At 42.6% G+C, this 14,538-nt stretch overlaps 1 protein-coding gene across 1 annotated transcript in view; it reads left to right on the top strand.

Moving 5' to 3' along the window:
• Nucleotides 1-14,538, top strand: part of LPCAT2 (lysophosphatidylcholine acyltransferase 2) — a 159,208-nt gene that overhangs the window by 120,405 nt on the left and 24,265 nt on the right. The window lies entirely within an intron of this gene.

Raw genomic sequence — 14,538 nt, 5'->3', positions numbered from 1 at the left:
AGACAGACCCTGATCTCTACCGTGCCCACCCCTCCCCTCCAGATGAAACTACATCATATCAGGAACTCATCTGTAGGGCCGCCTCTTCTATCAGGTGGAACTTCATAAAGTGTCCTTAGAGGAGGACTTCCTTTGTGAAACACTTTCTTCAACTCACCTCCACCGAATACCTCCCAGTGCTCAAAGGCATGCTTACACATTTCCACAGACATTTTTAAAGACCCTATTAGTGTAAGGGTTATAACACCCAGGGTGGACAAAAAGTAAAAGGCCTCCCCATCTGACGCTATCTACATTCGGTGTCAACTTCCACTGGACTCCTTAGTCATTACAACTGCCTGTAAGCGCACAAACTTCCGGGCCAGCGGATCAGCCCCACCACCAGATAGTGAGAGCAAAAGAATTGTTTGGCAGGAAAATGGTATCGGTGCAATCAGCCAGCCATTGGCTTATTGCAAACTCTATGGGCCTCATTGGGAGGTATGAGCTTGCCCACTGGGACGAGATGGAGGACGTTCTCCAATACCTGCCAGAGGAGAACAGAAAACAGGGCCAAGAACTTGTCTCAGAGGGCTAGCATATTTCTATTACATCTATTCGCTGTGCCTTCTATTCAGCTGACACAGAATGTGGGTGGAGGGAGAGGGTAACACAAGCGTTTTCTACGGAGGCACGCATGGCTCTGTGCTTCTCGGTTTAAGCCACAGATACAAAAGAATGTACTGAACATGCCCTTTGACGTTGAGCACCATTTTGGCACCCAGGCAGACCAGACTTTAGTGAAAATCAAAAAAGACAGACGGTGAAAGCAATGAGGGCACTACCAACACCAGCTCCCTGACTCCTTTCACTGCCCCTTTTACTGTGGAGGTTCTAAAACACCCTCCTCTGGCACCTCCACCTCTTCTCAGCGCACCCAGGGCCAGCACACCTCTCTCAGGGGTAACGCCAGGGGATCCTATGGCGCAGTATCTCCAAAGGCAAGGGTAGTTTCCCAAAAGAAGCTCCAACTGCCCCCAAACCATGACTTGCCTCTTCTTCCTCCTGACCACACAACACCTGTCGGAGGATGTCTGCAAGGTTTCTTTCCTACAGGGCAAACAGGTCACCTCAGACCAGTGGATGATTGATATTATCCAACATGGTTACTTTCTGGAGCTCACTTCCACACCTCCCTACATTCCAGCTGGCAGACACAGGCTATCAGTAGAACATCACACACTACTCAAAGTGGGGGTCAAAGGGGCTATAGAACCCGTCTCCTACCATCAGCAAGGTACAGGAGTTTACTCACTATACTTCATAATAATACTCAGAAAGGACTGATTCCTACAACCCATTCAAGACCTCAGGCCCCTAAACTAATACATCCTATCGGAAAACTTCCATGTGGTTACCCTCCAGGATGTCTTCCACTTCTTCAGCAAGGCAACTTCATGGCTGCACGAGACCTAAAGGATGCCTATTTTCACATTCCAATACACCTGGCTCATTGCCGATTTCTGAGGTTTGTGGTAGGTGGAAAGTACTACCAATTTCAAAGTCCTCCCCATTAAAGTGACTGCTGCACCTCAGGTATTCTCCAAGTGCCTTACTGTGGCAGCCGCTCACCTGCTCAGACAGGCCGTCCACCTGTGCCTGGATGAGTGACTTATCAAAGCAGCTACCCTTCAACAGTTTCAAAACCACATGCAAATCACAATAGATCTGCTTCACACTTAAGTTTCACCATCAGTGCCACCAAGTCCAACCTCCAGCCCCGGCAGATCAAGCCTTATCTAGGATCTATCTCAGTGCAGAAATAGGCCTTGTCTATCCCAACCAAGCAAAGATCCTGTCTTTTCAAACACTCATCCCCTTGTTTTAACCAAATCAGGAGCTTACAGTCCGGACCGTCATGCATCTCTTAGGCATGATGGCCTCCTGCGTCTCTATAGTACCTCATGCAAAGCTACACATGAGTGTCCTGCAGGTGCAGGAATATCTAGCTTAACAGTATTCTCAGAGAGAGGGTCATTGAGACGATCTATTGTTGATCGCCACCATATTACATTACTCTCTGCAGTGGTGGAACACCTACAACCTGTTGCGGGGTGACCTTTCCTCAACCCTGTTGCCCACGCCATTGTTACAATGGATGCATCACTCACAGGGTGGGGTGCACTCTAACAGGGTCTCACACTGCAGGGCCTATGGGAGACCGAATACCTGGGTCCCCACATAAAACTACATAGAGGTCCTAGCTGTTCACCCAGCATTTCTACCTCACATAATCTGCAAAGTTGTCCTAGTCCGGACAAACAATATGACAGCCATCTATTCCCTATAGCAACAGGGGGAACACGCTCCCCATAACTGTCTTGGCTATCTCATGCCATTTGGCGTTGGGCTGTCTGTCACAACATTTACCTGTTAGTGGCGTACATTCCGAGGATGGACAGCGATTTTGCCAGCTCCTCAGGAGGAGGCAGCACAAGTCCATGAGTGGAAGCTCGCAACTGCAAGACCTCCTCCATTACTTTTGCGAATGGGGGTTCCCTCAAACAGATCTGTTTGCAACCAAGGACAAAGCCAAGTGCCCAAGCTTCACCTCCAGGTTCTCACATTCACAGTCCAGTGGCAATGCTTTATAGATAAATTGGTCACGGACATTTGCCTTCGCTTTTCTTCCTCTCCCTCTTCGTTCATTTGTGATTCAGACGCTCAGGCAAATGTCTCTCACTCTCATCCTGATAGCTCCCACATGGACTCGCCAGCCCTGATTCTTTACTCTTTTGGACCATTCCGTAGTTCCCCACAACAAGCTCCCCATTAGGCCAGACATTCTCATGCAGAACCATGGAGAAATCAGGTACCCTGATTCCAAGTACCACAACCAAGCGATTTGGCTCCTAAGGTCATAACATTTGGATACCTGATTCTTCCTCCTGAGTGCATGACCATTTTCAGTGACGTCCGTCGACGTACCACTCAGGCATGCTACGCAGCAAAATGGAAGAGGTTTGTCTGCTATTGTCACTCCAGACAAATCGACCCTTTAAAACCTACAGTGCAAATCATTGCCTGTTACTTCCTTCATTTACAGATCTTTGGCCTAGCCTTCACTTCCATATGGTTACATCTGGCAGCAGTAGCTGCATATCTTCAAAACTGACAATACATTCCTGGCTTCACAATGCAAGTTATTAAGGCCTTAATGCAAGGTCTCAAATGAGTGATCCATCTAAGGGTTCCACCTGCACCCCTATGGAATCTTAACCTTATCCTCACACAACTCATGAGCCCTCCATTTAAGCCCGTTCACACTTGCCCCCTTGAAGAACACTTCTTCCAACTCCATAGACACAAGGTTGTCCTCCGCACTAATCCCAAATTTCTTCCAAAGGTAGTCTGTCCTTTCTATCTCAATCAGTCAACCTACCTGTATTTTTTCCACAACCAGACTCTGTAGCGGAACGGGCTCTCTATACTTTAGATGTCTAAAAAGCGCTTATGTACTAGGTTGATAAGACAAACATTTGTAGAAAAACTTAACTTTTTGCTTCTTTCTCCCGACCTCATAAGGGAAAGGCTATAATCAGGCATTGCCAGATGGATAGTTACATTTATTAAAACATGTTATAGTAGTTAAAAGAACTTTACCAACTCCTCCTAGAGCACACTCTACTCAAAAGGAAAGAGCTTATATAGCCTTCCTGGGGAACATCCTAATAGCTGACATTTGTAAAGCAGCTACATGGTCTAACCACATTTTCCATTAAACATTACTCTGTGTATGTTCTAGCACACCATCAAGCTAACGTAGGTCAGGCAGTACTATGTACACTTTTCCAAACAACTGCAACACCCACAGGTTAGCTACTGCTTTTGGGTAGGACAGCTTTATAATCTCTGCACAGCATGTAAATCTACAGCCACACATGCCTTGAACTGAAAATGTTCCTTACCCTGTAAGCATCCGTTTGTGGCATTTAGTGCTGTAAATTCACATGCACCTACCCTCCTCCCCGGCCACCTGTGGCCGTTTCAGATTTTCCTACTCTATATTTTTCCTCTTATGCATGGACATCTCTTTACTTATCACTTAGTGTCACATACCATCTGCACCCGATGTACGAGAAAACAATCAAATAATGGAGTTGATACTCATTTGTATTATTACCAAGAGGAGGGGTCAGTCTGCCTCGTGACTCGAACAACTTTTTTGAAGAAAAACAGCTTGCACAAATCCGGACCCAACACTAGATGGCAGGAGTATGCACAGCGAGTGAATCTACAGCACTACATGCCACGTACAGATGCTTACAGGGTATCTAACATTTTCCTTACTTTTTCTATACAAACCTAACTTAAAGTATATAAGCACTACAAATTCTAAAGTTACAGTTATAACTTAAACTTATAATTTTCACACCACCGGTTATAACTTAAATTTATAATTTATTCACCAACTTCAATATAAGATGTCATACACCTCTGTGCACAGTCTTGTCAACTCACTCGTCACACTACATTGACTATATCTCGCCACTGTACCATGCACTGTATTCTCAGAAATTGTAATTTAGGATGTCTTAAATGTTGTTATGAATGCTATGACTTCACATGCTATAAGTCATCTAATATGCATGGGTTAACCAGTGCATAGAGAAGACGCAAGTTGTAGTTAATTAAGTGTGGTGAGTGAGGTGAAGACTGTATTGATGTGCATGATTCAGAGTAAATAGAAGGTGGTGTTTAAATTATAATTTTATGTTGTAACTATAACTTTAGAATTTCTAATGTTTGTGTAGATTAAGTTGGGTTTGTATAGAATCAATAAAGGTTTCCTAACTATAACTTATCCTTTTTTTTCCATTGGACTATATATATATAAATATGTTCGATGGGATGTGTAGCTGCAGATACACATGCTGTGCATTATCCTGCCATCTAGTGTTGGGCTCGGAGTGTTACAAGTTGTTTTTCTTCGAAGAAGTCTTTTCAAGTCACATGACCGAGGGACTCTTCCCTTTCGGCTCCATTGGGCATGGGCGTCGACTCCATCTTAGATTGTTTTCTTGCCGCCATCTGGTTCGGACGTGTTCCTCTTCGCTCCGTATTTCGGTTCGGAAAAGATAGTTATCCATTGGAAAATTCGACGGTGTTGTTTGCGCTCGGTACCGGGTTAGTGCTAGCACATCGACACTGAAGAAAGAAGAGCTCCGGCGGACCTTCGGGGCTTCCACTCCTCGGCGGGGCCTGGTCGGCCCGACCGCGTCCATCTTCAAACCTAATGGACCGGACCCCCTTCCGCTTCTGCCCCAACTGCCACGCAAAATATCCTTATACAGACCAACACTTGGTCTGTAATCTGTGTTTGTCCCCCGAACACAAAGAGGATACTTGCGAGGCCTGTCGGGCATTTCGATCCAAGAAAACACTGCGGGATCGAGGAGCTCGAAGACTCCAGATGGCGTTGACACCGGCCGCGCACTCCGACGTCGAAGAAGAGGAGAGATTCTCCATTCCAGATTCGGACTTGGACGAGTCCGAGAGCGAGCAGCCGAAGACGCAACAAACCGTGAGTAAACCAGCCCCGGTAAAAACTCACACCAAGATAATGAAGGCCAAGGGGACGCCACCGCCAACAGGCCATGGCTTAACCTGAAAACACGGTGACCAAACATCGGCACTGAAAAAGGCCTCCCAGCAGCCGAAGACATCCGACTCCGGTCGAGATACCGGCTCCGACCAGACTCGGCACCAAGAGTTCGGCACCCCGAAAGTCAAAAAGGTTTCCTCTGAGCCAAAAACTATCGAAAAGATTTTGGTGCTGAAACATGCGGCCTCGGAGCCGAAACAAGGCTCCTATACAGAGGAACAAGGCCTTTCAAAACAATTACAAGGTCACTGATTTGAACAAGAACTGGGCATGGGAGAGCCAGGCCATACCCAGAGGAGGCTGCATATACAAAAAAACACAGGGAGAATCAGAACTCTTCCTCCAATAAAGATGAAGCGCAAGCTTGCATTCCAAGAGGCCGAAATGCAGCCAAAAGAGAAAGTGGCTAAAGAAAAGACACCATCACAGTTCTCGCCACAGCAATCGCCAACACAGTCTCCACATCTGTCCCTGGTAGCAACACCCCCAATGATGCAGTCACCAACACACACAGGGATGAGCCAAGATGACCCGGATGCATGGGATTTGTATGATGCACCGGTCTCAGACAATAGTCCTGATTGCTACCCGGCAAGGCCGTCACCACCTGAGGACAGTACCGCATACATGCAGGTGGTTTCAAGGGCAGCTACATTCCATAATGTAGCATTACATGCAGAGCCCATATAGCACAACTTTTTATTCAACACCCTGTCATCTATGCACAGCCAATACCAAAGCTTGCCAATGCTACCAGGCATGTTAAAATACGCCAAAAAGGTATTTCAGGACCCATTCAAAGGCAGAGCCATCACGCCTAGGGTGGAGAAGAAATATAAACCTCCCCCTACCGACCCTGTATATATCACACAACAGTTAACTCCTGATTCGGTGGTAGTAGGAGCAGCCCGGAAAAGGGCAAACTCACAAACTTCTGGAGACGCACCACCGCCCGACAAAGAAAGTCTGAAATTCGATGCAGCAGGCAATAGGGTGGCCGCACAGGCAGCCAATCAATAGCGAATTGCCAATTCCCAAGCTCTGTTGGCACGATACGACAGGGCACATTGGGATGAAATGCAACATCTCATTCAGCACCTTCCCAAAGAGTTCCACAAACGTGCCCAACAGGTTGTTGAGGAGGGCCAAGCTATCTCGAACACCCAAATAAGGTCGGCTATGGACTCAGCAGACACGGCGGCGAGGACAGTGAACACAGCAGTAACCATTCGTAGACATGCACGGTTACGAACCTCCGGATTTAAGCCAGAAATCCAGCAGGCTGTGCTGAATATGCCTTTCAACGAACAACAATTGTTTGGGCCGGAGGTGGATACGGCGATAGAAAAACTGAAAAAGACACGGACATGCCCAAAGCCATGGGCGCGCTCTACTCCCCACAGAGAAGAGGCACTTATAGGAAGCCGCACTTTAGAGGGGGGTTTCGGGCCCAAACCACAGAGCCTTCCACCTCACAAGTCAGACCCACATATCAGGGCCAATATCAGAGAGGAGGTTTTCGAGGACAATATAGGGGTGGACAGTTCCCTAAAACAAGAGGGAAATTCCAGAGCCCAAAAACACCACAAGCCAAGCAGTGACTTCAATGTCACAAACCCCCACCACACAACACCAGTGGGGGGGAGACTTACAGATTATTACCACAACTGGGAACACATAACTACGGACGCGTGGGTCCTAGCCGTTATCCAACATGGATATTGCATAGAATTCCTACATTTGCCACCAGATGTGCCTCCAAGAGCACACAATATGTCCAAACAACACTTAGTCCTCTTACAACTAGAAGTCCAAGCATTGTTACAAAAAGAAGCAATAGAACTAATATCCAACCATCAAAAAGGAACAGGTGTTTACTCCATATATTTCCTAATTCCAAGAAAGGACAAAACACTGAGACCCATATTAGACCTCAGAACACTGAATCTTTACATCAAATCAGATCACTTTCACATGGTGACACTTCAAGACGTGATTCCCTTGCTCAAACAACAGGACTACATGTCAACATTAGATCCCAAGGATGCTTATTTCCACATACCCATACATCCTTCCCACAGGAAATACTTGAGGTTTGTAATCCAAGGCGTGCATTACCAATTCAAAGTGTTACCATTCGGCATAACAGCCCCAAGGGTATTCACAAAATGCCTTGCAGTATTAGCCGCTCACATCAGGAGGCAGCACATGCACGTATTCCCTTACTTAGACGATTGGTTAATAAAAACCAGTACTCAGCAACAGTGTCTTCTATACACAAAATACGTCATAGAAACCCTTCACAAACTAGGGTTCTCTATAAACTACCAAAAATCACATCTACAACCGTGTCAAATACAACAATACTTCGGAGCAACAATCAACACACAAAAGGGGATTGCCACTCCAAGTCCACAAAGGGTACAAGCCTTCCAAAATGTAATACTAAACATGTACCCAAACCAACACTATCAAGTGAGGTACGTAATGAAACTCCTAGGCATGATGTGTTCATGCATAGCCATTGTCCCAAACGCAAGACTACCCATGCGGCCCTTACAACAGTGCCTAGCAACACAATGGACACAAGCACAGGGTCAACTTCAAGATCTAGTGTTGATAGACCGCCAAACACACTTCTCGCTTCAATGGTGGAATCCTATAAATTTAAACCAAGGGCGGCCATTCCAAGACCCAGTGCCTCAATACGCGATCACAACAGATGCTTCCATGATGGGTTGGGGAGCACACCTCAACCAGCACAGTATACAGGGACAATGGGACGTTCAGCAAAGGCAACTACATATAAATCATTTCAAGCTGTTAGCAGTGTTTCTAGCATTGAAAGCATTTCAACGGCTAATAGTCCACAAACACATTCTTGTCAAAACAGACAACATGACAACAATGTATTACTTAAACAAACAAGGAGGGACACACTCATCACAACTGTGTCTCTTAGCACAGAAGATTTGGCATTGGGCGATTCACAATCACATTCGCCTAATAGCACAATACATGCCAGGGATTCCAAACCAGTTGGCCGACAATCTCAGTCGAGGTCACCAACAGACACACGAATGGGAAATTCATCCCCAGATACTACAAACTTACTTTCTATGCTGGGGAACACCAGAAATAGACCTATTCGCAACAAAAGAAAGCTCAAAATGCCAAAACTTTGCGTCCAGGTATCCACACCCTCAGTCCAAAGGCAATGCGTTATGGATGAGTTGGTCAGGGATATTTGCCTACGCTTTTCCCCCTCTCCCACTCCTTCCTTATCTGGTAAACAAATTGAGTCAAAACAAACTCAAACTAATGCTAATAGCACCAACCTGGGCTTGCCAACCATGGTATACAACATTACTGGACCTGTCAGTAGTACCTCATATCAAACTACCAAACACACCAGATCTGTTAACTCAACACAAACAGCAGATCAGACACCCGAATCCAGCATCGCTCAATCTAGCAATCTGGCTCCTGAAGTCTTAGAGTTTGGACATTTAGACCTTACACAAGAATGTATGGAGGTCATAAAGCAAGCTAGGAAACCTACTACAAGACATTGTTACGCAAACAAATGGAAAAGATTTGTTTATTACTGCCATAATAATCAAATTCAACCACTACATGCTTCTGCAAAAAACATTGTAAGCTATTTATTGCACTTACAAAAATCAAAACTAGCTTTTTCTTCTATCAAAATACATCTCACAGCAATATCTGCCTATCTGCAGATTACACATTCAACATCACTCTTTAGAATCCCAGTCATCAAAGCATTTATGGAGGGTTTAAAAAGAATCATACCCCCGAGAACACCACCAGTTCCCTCGTGGAACCTCAATATTGTATTACCACGACTCATGGGTCCACCATTTGAACCCATGCACTCTTGTGAGATGCAATTCTTAACCTGGAAAGTAGCCTTCCTAATAGCTATCACATCTCTTAGAAGAGTAAGTGAAATACAAGCATTCACTATACAAGAACCCTTAATACAAATACCTAAACATAAAGTGGTTCTCCGTACAAATCCAAAATTCTTACCAAAAGTTATATCACCGTTCCACCTAAACCAAACAGTAGAACTCCCAGTCTTTTTTCCACAACCAGACTCAGTAGCCAAAAGAGCCTTACATACGTTAGACATCAAAAGAGCACTAATGTATTACATTGATAGAACAAAACAATTTTGCAAGACAAAACAATTGTTTGTAGCCTTCCAAAAACCTCATGCAGGAAATCCAGTATCCAAACAAGGCATTGCCAGATGGATAGTGAAATGTATTCAGACCTGCTATATTAAAGCAAAAAGAGATCTGCCTATTACGCCAAGGCGCACTCCACTAGGAAGAAAGGCGCCACAATGGCCTTTCTAGGAAATATACCTATGACAGAAATCTGTAAGGCAGCCACATGGTCTACGCCTCATACATTCACAAAACATTACTATGTAGATGTTAACAACAGTAGGACAGGCTGTATTACGAACATTATTTCAGACAACTTCAACTCCTACAGGCTAAGCCACCGCTTTTGGGGAGATAACTGCTTACTAGTCTATGCACAGCATGTGTATCTGCAGCTACACATGCCATTGAACGGAAAATGTCACTTACCCAGTGTACATCTGTTCGTGGCATGAGACGCTGCAGATTCACATGCGCCCTCCCGCCTCCCCGGGAGCCAGTAGCCGTTATAAGTTGATGACACTTGTACATTTGTAAATTTGTAAATATATACTATTTTTATACACATTATGTACATACATACTCACTCCATTGCATGGGCACTTTTACTATATACACAACTCCTACCTCACCCTCTGCGGGGAAAACAATCTAAGATGGAGTTGACGCCCATGCGCAATGGAGATGGAAGGGAGGGGTCCCTTGGTCTCGTGACTCGAAAAGACTTCTTCGAAGAAAAACAACTTGTAACACTCCGAGCCCAACACTAGATGGCAGGATAATGCACAGCATGTGAATCTGCAGCGTCTCATGCCACGAACAGATGTACACTGGGTAAGTGACATTTTCCATATATATATATATATATATATATATAAATTTAAAGCAATTTCCTCAATCCAGGAAAGGAAAACCGGACACCATGGCCATGCACTCTTATTTTATTGACGCGTTTCGGCTGTAGCCTTGCTCACAATACCATTCAAATTCATTCTAATCACATATATACCTAAATCGAAAAAACATGGACCAAGGACCAATTTCGAAGACCGATTCACCAGGATGGGCTAATATGGCAGCCATTTTGGAGTGTAACTTTCCACATAGCAAAGTATTCAGAAATAACTTAATGTTTACCACAACTTGTCCTGAGGTATTAACCATTATATTAATATCAATTCATTAATTTCAAATTATTGGCTTTTAATATCCAAATACAATATTGTGTAATCAATACCATTTCTAAATCTTAAATTGAAAATATTCTAGTTCCCCTAATTCATTAATAGCAAACTGCCAGCTCATCCACTATGCCTGCTTTTCCAATTTTCTCACCTGAACTACTGTCTTCTCATTGAGTCACAGAGCGTCTACTCATATCTAAAATCTTATTTACTCTTATAAAAACAAATCCCAATATTTAAGAAAATTTTCAAAAATACCAAAACCCCAAAGTGTACAAATTTAATTACCAAAATATTTTTTATTATAACCCTGAGAAAAAGTTTACTAAATACCAACCCATATATCTTTATCCTATCCATCTTAACATCATATTGTTCCATTATTTAAACATCATGTCTTAGCAATCTACTCCTGATATAGTATCCAGGTTGTTTATAAATATCAATGCATGAATAAATATATTTAAATATATAAATATATATTAAATATATTAAAAAGTCTAAGAATAAATAAATCTACAAATTGGTAAATCATAAAACACCAGTGCTATAAATATTTCCACAAAACGCATATTAATTACTAACCCCACCATCCCAACAATGAGATACAAATGTAAACTTATATGCAATTCATGGTTTGTTGATCTAAAATCGTATCAAAACTGGAACATGAGTTCAATTTACTCTCAAATGCACAGCTAATTCCTCACTCAGGTTTAATCCTTGTGGGGCAAGGGTTTCAAAATCAATAATATATTTTGACTCTAAAATCCTCAATTTTACAACTCTATCACCCCCACGTTGATTCTTTTTCACCTGGTCAATCACTAGGAATTTCAGCTTATTCTCATCTCCATTGTGCATAATCTGAAAATGCCTCGCCACCGGGTACTTCTGATCATTGTGTCTAATGGCTCTCATATGTTCGAGAACCCTCTTTTTTTGCTCGATGTATTGTACTACCAATATACAACTTGCCACAAGGGCAAATTAGGCAGTAAACACAATCAGTATTACAATTGAAAAGACCTGATTTTGAAATGTCTATCCCCTATCATAAGGGTGTTAGAGTTTTCACTTTTACCACATGCTTTGCAATTCAGACAGCACACAAAACCTATACTGTCATTACCACTTGCACAGGTATTAGATGTAATCATATTATGGCTCAAATTATCTCGCAAAGACTTACTCTTCCTGAAAGTGATTTGCGGTGTCTCATGTACATATTGTGTCAACTCAGAATCTGTGTGTAAAATATGCCAACCTCTGCTTAATATAGATCTAACTTTGTGTGATTGTTTAGAAAAAGTAGTAATAAATCTTATACTTTCTTTCTCCATGGATTTGGTATTACGGGTGTCAAACAACAGGCTTTCTCTTGTGATTACACTGACTTTATCTATTGTTTGAGCAACCAGATGTTCACTATATCCTCGTTCTTTAAATCTTTTACACATACTTCTCTGTTCCTGCTCAAAACCTTGGGCAGTGCTGCATATTTGTTTTGCCCGGAGAAGTTCCCCATATGGGATGCTGCGTATAAGACTACCCGGATGCGCACTCTGTGCACTGAGGAGACTATTCCCTGCTGTTTTTTTCCTATACAGCTTCGTGGTAAGTCTCTCTTCCTCTACAGTGATCTTTACATCCAAAAATTCAATACCAATATTACTGACTGCTCCACTGAAAGCCAGATTGCAATTGTTCCCATTCAATTTTGATATAAAATCATCTGCTTAAATCTTGTCACCCCTCCAGATGACAAATATGTTGTCAATATACCTGCACCATAGGACTACATATTTCTCAAACTCGGGCAGACTGACGGACATCTGCTCCTCCCACCAGCCCATGAACAAGTTTGCGTAGCTGGGGGCAAAGCAGGTGCCCATCGCGGTCCCTTGTAGTTGTCTATACACGTTATTGTCAAACAAAAAGAAATTGTTCTTTAGACAGAAGTCAATCATATCTAATATCATTTCAGTATGTAGCAAGTAGGAAATTGGTCTTGCTCTCATGTGATGTCTTATAGCGGCCAGACCCACATCATGTTTAATACACGTATAGAGGCTGGCCACATCTAGTGTCATTAATAAGAAATCCTGTTCCCAGTGTATTCCATCTATGATCTTAAGAAAATGTGTTGTATCTTTTATATAGGAGGGTAATCCCTCCACAAAGATGCGAATAAAGAAATCAATGTATTTGGACGTGTTCGCCAACAAAGATCCTAAAGCAGACACAATTGGTCTTCCAGGGGGATTGTTCTCATCCTTGTGCAGCTTCGGCAGTAGATAAAGAACCGGAATTTTGGTATGTTCACATAAAAGAAAACAATATTCGTCCCATTCCAAAAGCCCTGGCTCTCTCCAATTTTGTAATTTATCTCTAAAGGTATTGTCGGACTGTCTTACCGACTCGTTATTAGATCTTATATAACAACTGGGATCCCCCAGTTGCCTTAAACCTTCCTTAATATACCAATTCAAAAATATTTTGGTAATTAAATTTGTACACTTTGGGGTTTTTGTATTTTTGAAAATTTTCTTAAATATTGGGATTTGTTTTTATAAGAGTAAATAAGATTTTAGATATGAGTAGACGCTCTGTGACTCAATGAGAAGACAGTAGTTCAGGTGAGAAAATTGGAAAAGCAGGCATAGTGGATGAGCTGGCAGTTTGCTATTAATGAATTAGGGGAATTAGAATATTTTCAACTTAAGATATAGAAATGGTATTGATTACACAATATTGTATTTGGATATTAAAAGCCAATAATTTGAAATTAATGAATTGATATGAATATAATGGTTAATACCTCAGGACAAGTTGTGGTAAACATTATGTTATTTCTGAATACTTTGCTATGTGAAAAGTTACACTCCAAAATGGCTGCCATATTAGCCCATCCTGGTGAATCTGTCTTCGAAATTGGTCCTTTGTCCATGTTTTTTTGATTTAGGTATATATGTGATTAGAATGAATTTGAATGGTATTGTGAGCAAGGCTACGGCCGAAACGCATCAATAAAATAAGAGTGCATGGCCATGGTGTCCGGTTTTCCTTTCCTGGATTGAGGAAATTGCTTTAAATTGAGATTTTTGGGCTCCTGGGACCCGCACCGGACCGCTTAAGAATCTGCCTCGACACTTTAACAGGACATTGTTTGTTTGTTTGGATATATATATATATATATATATATATATATATATATATTTATATCATATCAATCATCATCATCTCCATATCTCCAAACACACATCAAGTAGAAAGGCGCAACGTTGCTGTTTATAGTTGATACCACCACAGTGCTTAGGAAAGAGAAAGTAAAATAACCATCAGAAATATTAATGTAATGAAGGCTATTAGAAGGTTGTGATACTTTGATTTGAGAAGCGGTGTATTCCCTCTGCCCGTTTTTTAGCCTCCTGTGCATTTGGGATTATATTGTAGCTAATGATGTGACATCCTGTGCGGTGTGCTGAATAAATGTTCTCCCCCATTGTGT

The sequence above is a fragment of the Pleurodeles waltl genome, chromosome 12 (genome assembly GCF_031143425.1).
Source record: "Pleurodeles waltl isolate 20211129_DDA chromosome 12, aPleWal1.hap1.20221129, whole genome shotgun sequence".
Taxonomy (NCBI): domain Eukaryota; kingdom Metazoa; phylum Chordata; class Amphibia; order Caudata; family Salamandridae; genus Pleurodeles; species Pleurodeles waltl.
The sequence above is the reverse complement of the archived record's forward strand: the minus strand, read 5'-3'. Positions and strand labels throughout refer to the sequence as shown.